This window comes from Sinohyriopsis cumingii, chromosome 9 (genome assembly GCF_028554795.1).
Source record: "Sinohyriopsis cumingii isolate HCF-2022 chromosome 9, ASM2855479v2, whole genome shotgun sequence".
NCBI lineage: Eukaryota > Metazoa > Mollusca > Bivalvia > Unionida > Unionidae > Sinohyriopsis > Sinohyriopsis cumingii.
The window spans coordinates 26843002-26855649 of NC_142969.1; the positions used below are offsets into that span (position 1 = coordinate 26843002).

Consider the following 12648-nt stretch of genomic DNA (forward strand, 5'->3'; position numbering starts at 1 on the left):
TCGGAACATTCAATACATTTTTGGACTTGTGATAGAACATATATGATCATTTGGGACGTAATTCACAATACTTTAAGTTTCTCTTACACTGTCATTTTGTAACCTTGAGAAATAAATTGTTTGTTTATTTTACTAAGCCTATTAGTTTCGTTTATGTCTTTTAATTAGTTTAAGAACATAAAGTAGTAATACTCATTTCCTTTTATTTGTTATAATGCGTCATGCCTAGCTTGAAAAGGTTGTGTCAATCCAGGAACTAGTAAACTGGCACTGATACTTCTAATACGTATTGCTGTATGGCTATAACTTTTTTTTATTGCAATCGGATAGTTCCTCCAGTCCATTGGTTTGAGTAGATATTCTGTGTGACTGATTCTGAAACACTGGTTCTGTATCTCTGTCGTCGCAAGTTCGATCCCAGGGTTGGTGTAGCAGCTTTAAATTATTTATCTCACATAGAACTTAAAAGTAATTTTAAACTTTTGTTTATTATCACACACACACACACACACACACAAGTGAGATGTCAGTGTTGGGGCCATTTATTCGTCTCTGCTCAAAGTTTTAACACAAGTATCACTAAATATATCCATGCATCAACCCTTATTCGCCTCTTTACAAACGTTTGGATACAAGTATCACTAAACAAATACACGAGAGAGAGAGAGAGAGAGAGAGAGAGAGAGGGGGGAGGTATTTGGATTTTAACGTTGTTTTGACAATTTTAAACATATTGCAACGATATCAACAGTCTGACAGTTTATTGTGATGTCTCTACCTGAAGCATTATGCCGCGGACATGCAACATCCTGCCACCAGTCCTTATTCAAACCTCTTATTGCTGGGAACCAAGCGAGGTAGCTGCTAGTACCATTGTTATAAGTCTGTGGTATGACTCGGCCGGGATTCGAACCGGCGATCTGCCGCATCTGAATTTTCAGCCCTAACCATTTAGGCCAGCGGGGAGAGACAGAGACAGAGAGAGCCATTGTAAAGATTTAGCTGATTTGATTATGAGAGGAGTATATATATATATATATATATATATATATATATATATATATATATATATATATATATATATATATATATGTGTGTGTGTGTGTGTGTGTGTGATATTAGTTAATTATTAAATTGCGTATATCTGACTAAAACTAATTCCTGAAGATCAAAGGCTCATCAATTAAAGCATACTAGGTGTTGTGTAGGTCTTTTTAAAACTGGAGGGGATTGTTTTCAACCTGAGTTTGTTTCCCTCGAGAACGTTTTGCATTTTGAGTCACAACACTAGAGTGTTTTACATCTTGGGTCACAACACTAGAGTGTTTTGCATTTTGGGTCACAACATTAGAGTGTTTTACATTTTGGGTCACAACACTAGAGTGTTTTACATTTTGGGTCACAACACTAGAGTGTTTTTTACATCTTGGGTGATAAACCTTAAAAGTGTTTTGCATCTTGGTTTATAACGCTCTAGAGTGTTTCGAATCTATGGTCACGACATACTGTAGTGTTGTTGTAAACTTGGTGATTTGAAACTCCCACAACGGCAGATGCAGTGCCGGATTAAGTCATTCTAGGGACTAAAGCACTGAAAAATGTATGCCCCCCCCCCCCATGTGAAACTCAAAAAAAAAAACAACAATATTACAAGCTCAAACGGTACGAAAAGAACAGTGTTGCCATCATTCCAATCAAAATACTTATAGATCGAAATATTAAAATATTCAATTTTAACGTCAACAATTAATTTTAATTATTTCTGGTGTCCCTGTTGGGCTGGTGCCCTAAGTACATGCATTTTGTACTTAATGGGTAATTCGTCACTGGGCAGTGCCCATGGGGGGGGGGGAAGTAGTCGCCCATTTCTAGTATAACATCGACATTCTGGATTACTTTGTATAGATCATTAACATTTGTACAATCGGCATCATGTAAATAACGTTTATTACAGCAATTCTGCACAGTTGAACTTGTGCTTTTGGGTGCCATTTAAAATATGTATTTCGCATCCATGGCAACAAACGATAAGGTACATTTTTGACATATACTATCCGCAAGACCATGGTTTAAAATTGTTTTGAATGAATTATCTTGATTGTATGGCGAGATCTTCCGAAAAGATCTTGCATGTTGGCTATTCATGAAATTCCACTTCCGTACGCGTTCAGTGTTGCATCTTTCTGTCTTTCGGAGGCCTAAGTGGCTAGAGTCTCGGATGATGGAGTTCGCGGGTTCGAACCCCAGCCGAGTCATACCACAGACGTATAAAAATGGTACTTGCAGCTGTCTCGCTTGACGCTCAGGATGTTAGTGCATGGACTAGTTGGCCTGGTGTCAGGATAATGTGACTGGGTGGGACACCATGCTACATGTCTGCGTTATCACTCTAAAGTCTAAACTGTCACACTGTAGACGTCGTAGCGATATGACTGAAAAAAGTGTTAAAAACTACGTTAAAAATCCAAATCACACACACACACACACTGTCTGTATGTGTTTCTCAAGTAAAAGATTCCGAAGTCAGTCGTTATGAGAAATTTCTGCTAGATATAATATTAACGTCATAACTACTGTAGAAGCTGTTATTTTCCTTTCAGCATTTCCTTCCTTTCAGAAAGTAAGCAAAAATAAAGTTACATTTTAAATTGTATTCACATCCATAACATGAATTTAGTTTAAACGAAAGACTAGCTATGCTGCAGTACTAAGTGTTGCATTGTACGCTATCATTTCATGGTTGTTAAACAAAGTAATGTTACATAAAATAAGTGTGCGTGTTGTGTGTGTGTGTGCGTGTGTCTTGGGTTTTAGTCATATCGCTACAGTGTCTGTAGTGTGTCACTTTTTAATGATGTCCAGCACTGGGACATCGTGCCGCAGATGCTAGTACCATTTTTGTAAGTCTCTGGTATGACTCGGACAGGTTTCGAATCCGCGACCTCCCACATCTGAGGCGGACAATACTGTAACTAATTAGGTTACCGGAGCGGTACATAACAATATGTCAATATGATTTTCTTTCTACCAACGAATCTGTTGATAACAATAAAGTGTTCACTATTTTATCTTATTTTATTTATTGAAGATTTTTTTATATACCAATTTATTTCATTCTTTGAAACTGGTGGTTTAAAAGATATGAGAGAGAGAGAGAGAGAGAGAGAGAGAGAGATAGCTGATTTTTGGGGTGAAATGTTGTGAGTTTTCTCTCGAAGGCAATTTTATCGTGCGAACTCTGCTTCGTATGGCGCAAGTTAGTTGTGCTGAACTTGACACACGTACACAAGTAAATACGGACATGCAGAATTATGCAGTTTCCATTTTGTTGAAAACGAAAGAGGGAGGGATTATAGTCATCGTCTATGTTGGGATCATAGTCATCGTCTATGTTCTCTTCTTTTGCTTCCATGAACAAAAATGTTACCAACGATCAGTGCTATCAGCGTCTACTATTAATACCACAGATTCCATTAACACTACCTCTTCTTTTACCAATATTACCACTACCACTACTTTTACCACCAGCATTACAATGACATTAACTACTACAATTTCTGTGATATTTATTTTCATTTCATCTGTTACCGTTCTACGAAATCTGCCTGTAATGTGGCAATGGTCACGCACCAGGTCTTCCCAATGCGCGCTTACTGAAGATGTAACAGTTCTTTGTCCTCTGGAAAAAGTTCGTGCTGACCGGGCTCATAACCAACATGGCTGGATTCGTGAAAACCACGCAGATTTCCTCCATCTTGTACATGAGGCTCCTGATAAAGGTGGCGACTGGCTTTTTGCCACATTACAACACCAGCTCCTTGGCGACCTCGTCGCAGCACACGTCTGCGTAGCAAAAGCGGCACAAATACTTGTCGGCAGTTTTCTGTGTGCTGCTTTTGCTTGGGTCCCGGGTGGAGTCTTCATTGTGCTCCCCAAAGTCTGCATAGATTACGTATGAGACACGCAACGTCCGGTAGTCGTGCTGGAACCATATGGTGTTTTTGTCCAGCTTCGGCAGAACAGTTCGCTACTGTTTCTCACCCATGCCAGCGCAATCTTTTGCGTGAATCAACAGTAAGTCGAAAAGAAATGCTCGAATCGGCGGCTGATGAGAATTGTGTACTCGTGTTTGTTGTGCGTGTGCACCTATTTAGTCTAGATCCTTGTTCCAGGATGTAGTGACATATGGTGGCTGTGCCGATCACTTAGGACAATAGAAGCGGGTCCATGGCGTGTGGTCTTACATTCTCGCTAATGCGTTGTGGGTAGAGACCTTCCCCCTCCCCTTAACAAAAGTCCCTGATCGCAATCCCCGAGCTAAGGAGCTCGAACTTGCAGACATCGGAAACCTTCATAGGAAAGTCGATTCCTTCAAAGTTCAACTGGTCCAAGTACTAACGGTACTTGCCTGGCCGGTCAACGTTATCGGACAGGATGGCCCACTCAAAACCAGGTCCTCGACGTTTTTCATTTTGAAGTGAGACCGCGGCATAATACATAATGGGCAAGACTCATCAATTTTTACTTCTAGTTCAGCATACCTCACGAAGCGGCAGCAGCAACATCTCGTGCATATAATTTTCAATGCGCTTTTGGGTTGTGGAGTTTGACTGGGAAACCGGTAGCTCCATCAATTAGGGCCACATGGCGGCGATGGTTGTGTTACGAAAATAGACTGTGATCTGGACGCCTTTTCGAGCTTGGCCACCAGTACAAATCTAAACTTCACGCCGTCTTAGTTGCTGACCTCCCTGTGAAGGGTTCCAAGCGCGTAGGAGACCATGATTTATAAAAAGAACTGACGCGTCTGCTTCAGTTATATGTCCAGTGGGCACCAGAACGTGGGCATCTTTCGCAGACGTGGCGTCACTACTCCTCCGATTCACTAGTGCGGGTGTGTTTGTCGGTCAGACCTGGCGCCTAGGGTGACAGCTCGCGCTTAACGGGTTCGGATTGGGGGTGGGATGGGGCTGGTTTCGTTGGTGGTCAGATGGGTTCGACCTGTTGCAACGGCGCTGGACTTGGTTTTGTTGGGGTTAGCTATCTGACCGTGGCTGTCTGTATTGCTTCCTGCATACCGTCTTATGCGCTATCGGTTATATGTCCCTCCATGAGGAACTCGTTAATTCGACGACATCCAATTACAAACAATACATTGATTTCCTAATTAGCCGGTGCCTATCATGGGCTGAACACCACCTTTATTCCGCGCCAGCAGCTCGCAAAGAATCCTGGCGAATTGTATACTCCCCTTGGCTTCCATCCGTTTTAGTTTCGCTGCTTGGTTGTGTCCCCCACAGCGTGTGAAAATGCAGTGTGCGGCGCCAACACGCCGACCCCACATTACCAGCACGACTCTATCCCCGTTCCTTTCGTACTCCTTAAAGCATGTACCCAGCAATAAGTGCTTATATACCTCTGCTTTCACGGCTCTTTACTACTCATGTTTCAGCCACGCGTACCTATTCTTTCCCAAGAGAACTACGTGTATCAATGCAGTATTAAATACCTGCGTACCTTTCACAAACTATATAATGCCCCTAATTGGCTGGGCCACCACTGCCTTTGTGGCCAACATCGATGCTAGTCGCAGAAAAGTTTTCAGTCGGCTTGTGCAAAATATGGTAGCCACAAGATGTGGTAGTCTCGGACACAACTACGTTTGAGACTAGTCACCAAAGGTTTTCTTGGACTAGTGTCGATATTAATTGCCAAAAGTTATCAACGGCTAGCATCAACGCTAGTCGTCGAAAGCTTTGTGGGTGATCCTAAATCGGTCTTTTCCAAATACTTAAGCGGTTTCGAGGTGCGTAGTTTTTGTATGTTTTCCAGATCTTTTTTTTTTTTTTTTTCGGAGGTAAGTAAATCTTGCCCGAAGTCTGCAATCACATAATACATAAATGGAAGCGATCGATTCTGAAATATATCGAAATGTACGAAGTTTGAGTACGATCTGTAGGATTGTCCTCGAAGTTGTGAATCGGGTACATAGGTACATAACGGACGTGCTGTGTCTGCTTAATTGTCCTTATACAGATTACAGAGACCTGAGATTACTTGGCTCCGTTTTTACTCACATCCTCCAAATGTGTCTCCAAACTGAGATTCTGCATAATCTTTCTTTAGATATTTCTGACAATGCTTACTTAGATTTTCGTGAAAAGTAGATAAAATACAAGGGTTGAAATTAACTCTTTAGTTTTAAAAATGTACATACTGGAATTCTTTTTGCCATTATACACGACCGAGGAATTCGTCGGTGTTGATGAAATTCCCAAGTTATCCTCGGGATAAAACTAGACTAATATCAGGAAAGAACAGGATATTATGACTGAATTTTCTTTTGTAATGCATGCCTAACGTCCAGTGCAAAATGTACAATTCCAATCCAAGCCATAAGATAATAACAAAAATAATTGTTTGAAGAGGAAACTTGGAAATGATTAGTCAAATCAGGGCATGGATAGAGCCAACTTGGCGCGGCCCTGTGAGAACTAAAATTGTTACTTTAGTATTGATTGTCTGATTAACCATAACATTCAAACTTGGTACAATGCTTAGACTTTGTTTGACAGTGATGACAAGTTTAACTTGGTACAATGCGTACACCTTGTTTGACAGTGATGACAATTTTAACTTGGTACAATGCTTAGACCTTGTTTGACAGTGATGACAAGTTTAACTTGGTACAATGCTTAGACCTTGTTTGACAGTGATGGCAAGTTTAAGGGCCGTATTTGCCTTATTTTCCACTTTATCTTTATGTAACTTCCTGATAAATGGAACCTCATAGTGTCTCTTACATCTAGAAGGAAAAAAAAAAGCAATAATCGAAAAGAAAACAAACATAAACGTTAATGTGATTTTGTTTCCTTCAGGGTCAGGGATTCATTATTATTATTATTTTGTGGACTGCATTTGTACAGTAGTTGAATGAAATCGGTAGCCATACAAAAATATATTTAAAAGATAAAAAGATGATTCCTTTCTCTACCAATGATACTATTTCACTAGCCCTATCGTTTTTGTAAAACTTCATATGCGCTTGTATTTGATACACAGTTGTATAGGCCCTAGATAATGGAGAAGTCAATATCTGTGGGGACGAAGTTTCAGTGTTCTCGCAAAACAAGTTGCAAAGAAATTCATCGCATCTAAACCGAGTATGCACTTATTACTGCACCTTTTATTGTGCACGTAAAATTGTATTCTACGTTTTCTGGGGTGAAAAAGCAAGAAGAAAAAAAAACAAAAACCCCACCCGATCGGATTACAATACGGACCACTCCATATATAATGATTTCACCTATAAACTACTGTCGAAGGACTGCATTTTTACAGTAGTTGAAAGAACTCGGTGGTCATACAAAACTATATTTAAATAAAATAAATTGCAAGATTTCCTTTTTTGACGTAAACCAATTTGTGGTGTAGAAACTTTTTTTGCGTCGTATCTGTTACCAATTTGAATGACTTTCCAATAGTTTTGTTGTAATTAAGGTATTCAGTTTCAAGTACTACCATATGTTCTCACTCCCGGTCAAGTGGTTGGAAACCGCAAACAGTGCGTGGGTGGAGAGGTGTGCATGCGCACTGGCCATAGTTAAGTCGGAAGTAAAAATCAGTTGAGGCCGTCTATCACGGTGGGGGACTTGAAAATGTAAGTTGTGTTTTCACTACTTCCTGACCTTTGGGTAAATGTTGTGTCAGTTTTCAATTTGGAGGAGATTCTTGCCTATCTAGCTTGAAGGTAAGTTTTGTTTGAAGATGTTAACACGATTTTTTGGTTAATATTTGGAGTTCTGAAAATAGGCAGCTGTAAACGGTTTCTGCAACAAGCAACTTTACATCGTCTGTACTGTTGATAATTTTGCAGAAGGAGGGTGGGGAATTTTTTGCGCATATCGTTTTGATGGTCGATTAATTTGCGCTCTGCGGGATAATTTATTTGTCCACTTTGAAAAGATGCATTATTAGAATTTATATGCTCCTCGTTGGGAAAATGTGCACGGAATGCATCTAAATATAGACCATACTACAGTACTGTACATGTAGAGTTCACGATTGATAAATAGTAAGGGGCACCAATGGGAAAAACGACGTGCTTAAGATGTGTGTTCTTCAAACTTCTGAAGTAGTGTATACATGAGAGACTTTACGTCCGGGTATTTAAAAGGGTTCTCTCATTCAAAGTACATGTAAAAGCCACTAACAATATTCATTGTGTGTTTTTGAAAAATGTGCCGATATAACGACTGATATACATATATAGACTATTATGTAACTGAGAACAGTTCCTTTCATCCTGTAAAGTAATGATCAACTGATATTTGCACATGCTCTAGTTTATGGGGTGGAAAGTCAGTTGGTTTAGTCTTAGTCTAAGAGAGACAACAAATAGCCATGATTGCTTGGAAAGTTCTCTTTGTGAATGCTTTTTGTATGCCGATATCATTGATTCAAACATTTTTTTCATTAAGGCTTATTAAAGGATTTGTGTTATCTTCTGTAAATAAATACGTTTGAAATTTATTTATCATATTTATTGCCATGGCAACAGAAAAGTAAGAATTTCTGGACTCCATTTTTAACAAAAATAGAAACTTGTTACTACATAAGTCTAATATGTAAGTTTCATCAAGCTCGCATAAAACAAAAAACATTTACCATCCTTTCCTGATTTTCAACAGAGCGATTAAGATTGTCAGTTTTAGTGCTTTTCCAAAAATCCAGAGAAAATCAGGCCTACGTAAGTGTTCATGAATAAATGAAAATCAACCATTACGTGCTTAGTTTCATCTGGTCTATTTCAAACATTGTTTAAAAACTCAGTTTTACACTTCAAGCTTAACAATCTGCCATATTTTACTCTTTGATCATTGTCTACTGAGCATGGAAATCCACACAGATATAACCCTGATTGGTTACAGAGTTTGTCGTTAAATAAAAACAAATGAAAAATAGATACTTGTTATAATTTTCTACATTCAAATCGTATTATATTTCATTAGTGGGTGGGGTGGGGTGGACTAGAATGGCGGTATTAAATATTACTAATACAACCATTGAACTCATCCCCAGCTGGTATTGGATAGTACCGAAATTTATACAAGACTAAAAACAAATTAAATTAAATTGCAGTACTTATAAATTTGTAATAATATATAAAACACATCCAACAAGGATTTGTTTTGTGCTTTATTTATTTGTTTAAAATGTATTATTTTCCACTGAAACCAATTCCTGTTGATGCAGCTGGTAAATAACTAGATTCAGGTTTTAGTATTGTCCACAATGGAAATGATGAAAATTTATGAGATGAAAACTTTGTCGTCAAAAGTTTCTCTTCAAAACAAATGTGCCATGGTTTTAAATATTTTGTATGATTTGTATCAGTATCAGTGGTCAGCTGAATAGTGAAACATGATTCTTACAATGGTCAAGAGTTCATTTTATATATATCAGATGATAAGCAAGCCATTCTTACAATTTCTGTATTACATTGTCTTTTTTTCTTCTTCTTATGATTATATAACTAACTATTCATTAACAATATCAAAATAAGCTGGTCATTTTTGTGAACATTGTTACATACATCAAATTAAGGTTTCATGATTATGCTTGTCTTCATATGCACTTCTTTTCCAACCCAAAAAATGTTTCTAGCTCAGTTCAGATTGCTAACTAGATACATATATTCTACAGCCAAATGTTATGAAATATTTTAATTTAGGCTGATAACTATTCAACATAGTGACAGGTGTTGCTGCATTTCAGATTTTTTTTATTATCTCAATATACCATATATTCTTGCTTAGAAGTCAAGTCCAACTGCAAACAACAAAATTTCTGATATGCAGTAACACAATGATCAGGGTCTGTGTTGTTTGTTCAACTGATTACTGCTAACAAACTGCACTGACCCAGATCTGCTGGTGCATTATGTGAACGCATATTTGGGTCTGTGCAGTTTGCGGTAGGACTCATAAGTGAGCACATATGCCTATTTAATATCAAAGCTTGAATTCATTTTTGTTTCATTTTTATATTAACCGTATAAAACAGCATTCTTTGTAAAGAATGGCCTCACATCCTGGACAATACACAAGTGAGACCTGGACTCGGTTTTTTAAGGCCATGCATCCCATGTATGCAAACTATTTTAATAAAGACTCATTATGTATCAAAAACCTTTGCTTATGAGCACACTATTGATCAGTTGATTATATTGCACAATTGCAGTACTTGTGACTTCTTTACAGGCTCATCACTTTGTAACTGTTGTCCAAGATATTCATTGCAGTCGTATACAGTGTAATTGTTGATAATATAACTTATTTAGCAAAGCTCTGACCACACATTTTCATTTCAGTGTAATATAATGGAATATGTTATTTAAACTGTAAATAATGTTTGGGACAAAATTGGGCAGGACTTTGTTAACTCTTCAAAGTCACTTGTTGACTTGCTTTCCACCAGTGAGATAGTTGTAAAAAAGTAGATTGGTTAAATATCATGACAGTGGTATTGCAGTGCTATCACAGTATCTGTTCAACTTTGTATCAGTTACTTTTCATCATATCTACAAAGAAAGAAAAATATATAAAAAAAAATTACCTGTGAAAATCACTTAAGTGCATTTGCTTTGAGGCAAAAATAAAATTGATTATGTTTGTAAATTTCCACATTCATATAGAATTTCTGTATTTAGACTATTACCTACTTCTGGTGTTATAAATTACATTTTGATAAAGATATATACATGTTTTGGTGTTTGGATTTGTATCAGCTACATATATTTTGTCATTACATGGACAAACTTAAATGATTGGTGATGAAACATAGTAATGATGTACTAAATTAAAGCGGAGTGTGGTCATTTTATGTCTAGATACACAAACACAGTGGGAGGGAGGTACAGTGCACATTTAGACATACATTTTGCTTTCTTTTTTCATGAAACTTGGACCCAAAGTTAGAAGACTATAATTTGCATTGCAGCCTGATGTTGGTACTTGTGCTGTGATTCAGTGACTCGTTTGGTACATTACAGCTTCAAACATATGCTATGCGGATACTGTTGGGCAGTTTTTAGGTCTGATCTCACACATTTCGTCCCACAACTGGTGAAGACAGATGTGTCCACCTCACATTAGTGTACATTTTTCAACACTTACCAGCATATCTTGACTATATCCCAAGTTTGACAACTTGCTGCATACTGTTGTTCAGGTTTGGCAACTTGCTGCATACTGTTGTTCAAGTTTGACAACTTGCTGCATACTGTTGTTCAAGTTTGACAACTTGCTGCATACTGCTGTTCCACATGATACAGCCAATCTAATGTGACTTATGCCCTTTCGCTTGTTTGAAAGTTTCCATCGACAAAATCCAGGGATGCTTAAAGTCATATCCATTGACAAAATCCAGGGATGATCACATCATGTCACATGATCAAAGCAATGGAAACATTCAGATGAGCAGAAGTAGCATTGGGTTGTGTTTTCAGACATGTTGGTCTGCATCAGTTGTATGATACAATTCGGTGGTGAGATCAGTTTCAAAAACCGTACACCTGTATCAGTGAAGGTCTCAGAGGGTGATTTATGGGACAAACTGATATAAGGAATGTGTTAGTAATATTTGGTTGACATTGTTTCGTGATACAGTCAATGTTGACTGGAAAAGGTGTCATGATCCTAACCATTTCAAGTTGAAAATACTGAGAGAGAAACAATTGACATGATCACAGTTCTTATCATTCAGAAAAAAAGAGTCTTAAGTGAATTAACCCTTTCTAATATTTGAAATTGAACTACTTGATGGTTCATGTATGGAGCTAACTCTTCCAAAATGAGTGAAAGCAGGGAAGTAAATAATGCCTGATAAACATAAGTAGGCAGAAAACCATTTAAGCTTGTGATATTTACAACAGAATTTATGAAACAGTTGTGTGTTATTCAATATTGTGGTAGAACAAAGCAATAAAATGGTCGCATAGAGTAAATGCTTATGATGTATGTGCATGGAGAGATTCTGATATACTGTATGTATTTGCTTTTAAGTCTTGTCAGACTGCAAAAAAACCCAACAAAGATCATGATCTGATGTAGCATAATGCACCTGCAGATCAGGGTCCATGTTATTCCTAACAAACTGTACAGACTTACGTCTGCTGGTACATTGTGTGACGCCTGATCTGGGTTAGTCTGATAAATCAAACCTTCAGATCTGTATTGATAACGATGGACAATATGTGGGTCTGCTGTCACCTGTTCATTAAAATGTGCAATTTTGCTGCTTGCAAATCTTTCTGGAACAAACCTGTGTACACTTAAGACACATACCAGTAATTGGTAATGGCCATATCTAGCGCAAAATTCAAAATGGCCACAGGACAGTGGGTTGTGCTATTCCACGTGGATTTACAAGTCACCAAAGATGGGATTTGTTTCAAAAAAATTGTACATGCCACAAAAGAATCCTTCAGCTGATGTTAGCTGCGATAAATACTGGTAAATGAATAAAATTGGCTGCATATTTTTTCATGTTTTAATGAATAGGTGATATCAGCCCCTAAACCACCAATCAATATCATCATGCATGAGAGGCTGATTTATTGGCCTAGATCTGGGTCTGTGCAGTTTG

At 37.9% G+C, this 12648-nt stretch overlaps 1 protein-coding gene across 5 annotated transcripts in view; it reads left to right on the forward strand.

The window, feature by feature from the left end:
* Positions 1-12648, forward strand: part of LOC149791443 (diacylglycerol kinase beta-like) — a 264102-nt gene that overhangs the window by 6056 nt on the left and 245398 nt on the right. For 3 of the 5 annotated variants that reach the window (XM_089969978.1, XM_089969979.1, XM_089969980.1), the window contains exon 1: positions 7621-7750. The exons of 1 other annotated variant lie outside the window; for it this stretch is intronic. The gene's annotated coding sequence lies outside the window, so the exon portion shown is untranslated. Of the gene's footprint in view, positions 1-7614; positions 7751-12648 lie in introns of those variants that run through there. One more of the 5 variants, XM_089969977.1, reaches the window with a different exon arrangement.